Source organism: Phaethon lepturus, unplaced genomic scaffold (assembly GCF_000687285.1).
Source record: "Phaethon lepturus isolate BGI_N335 unplaced genomic scaffold, ASM68728v1 scaffold14309, whole genome shotgun sequence".
Taxonomy (NCBI): domain Eukaryota; kingdom Metazoa; phylum Chordata; class Aves; order Phaethontiformes; family Phaethontidae; genus Phaethon; species Phaethon lepturus.
The window spans coordinates 2,089-3,784 of NW_010562949.1; positions in this window are offsets into that span (position 1 = coordinate 2,089).

A 1,696-nucleotide genomic window follows, 5' to 3' on the forward strand; every position below is an offset into this window, starting at 1 on the left:
GCACTATCATGTCACTTAATGCTGAAAAAGGAGGGAAGGAAAAGAGAAAGATGAGGGAAGAAAGGCAAAAAAAAATCTTACATAAGGAACAGAAGTGGAAGACAAAGGATGAGGGTGGGGGGAGGAAGGTAACCAAAACCATAAAGAGGAATAAAGCACGTGAAAGAATTGGAGACACCAGAGCAAGGGGTGAATATCACAATAGGTGGGAAAGGGAAGAAATGGAGTAACGGACAGTTTTTCATAGCCTTTCCTTATTTCTTGTCAACAGGAGTTAGTCAGGAGTAGGCTCCACAAAGGCCTCTGAAAGGACTGAGAAGAAAACCTACCCTGAGATGGGTGTATATCTGTCTTTAATAATAGATATGATTGCAGCAGGTGTAAATAATTTGAAATAGTACCAGGTAACTTGAGTATCAAAAGCAGTAAAAATGTAGCAGCACAGGATGGCCAAGTCTGTGTCCTGTTGGTATCCAGGGTAATGGATGGGTTTGAATAGGTTATTAGGGAACTCAGTTTTTGCTCCTGACTCTTAATGGTTGCTTATGTACTTTAATATCATATGGTAATTGGCTAGAAAAGCAGTCTTGTAACAGGGATTGAAATTCAAATTTCCCCACTCCTAGCTAGATACCTTAATTGTTGCATTGCAAAGTGATGCCTTGCTTCCCTGGCCCAATGAATGTGGATTAGTTTGTTCAGAATAACAGCCTTTCAGCAGGCACAATGAAAGGCATTCCTCCCAGCTAGCCTCTGGCCTGGTGACGAAGGGAGTTTCCTGGGCAGTGCCAAACAGGGATGCAGTGTTGTCCTCAGGACTCTCCAGGTCTAAGCTCTACCTGTTTAGCTGCAGAGAGGACCTTTCTTTCCTGCTGTCGTGCTTTTGAAAGATGCCAAAGTCTAAGTGCAGACCCTGCTCCAGCGTAACTCAAGTATTAAATGCTTTAGATGCCAAGAAGGTTGTAGTTGCAGTGTCAGTAATTGGCAACCCAGGTGCTTCTCATGCTGGCTGTTAGATATTCTGGTCCAAGGTACAGATGCTTGTGGTGTGGTGGGGAGTGGAGGTACCTGGCTAGGAAACTTGTGCCAGAACTTGGGGGTTGCAGCTCTTAACGCTGCAACAGCTTGGCCTGCAGAAGATTTATAGTCTGTGATAAGTCTTGTCTTGGCCGTATTTGGGAAAACACCATGTTGCGGATTTGTTAATTTTATGCTGCAGTGTGTTCACGGGTAACACTCAACATCACCAGGCTGACTTCTGCCAGGTAAAATTCCAGCAGGCTGGAGGTTAATGTACTCTGTTGTGATTCTTTTTTTTTCAGGTGGGGAGAGGCCCAGTGGAGACATGTAGTGAATGTCGATAACTGTGTTTAATTTCTTTGGCAAGTGGTAAGTACTGTTCCCCTTCGTTTACTTGTGCAGACTACCTTTAAAGTACTGCATAATATAAAGCAAACCTTTCTGAAGGCCAGTGCCAATTTTGGTTGAAGAAAAGTATAGTACCACAGCTGAAAGTCTTCATTATCTTCTGAGGCTCAATTACTAATGAATATTCTTTAATTTTTGTTACCACACACTTCACATTCATACGACTTCTTTTCAGCCCAAGGCCTATTTGATGAAAATTGTGTACTTCATGCTTTGACAATGTACTGATGATGTATGCTAGAGAAAATCATTAGAAGTAGTCCTGCTG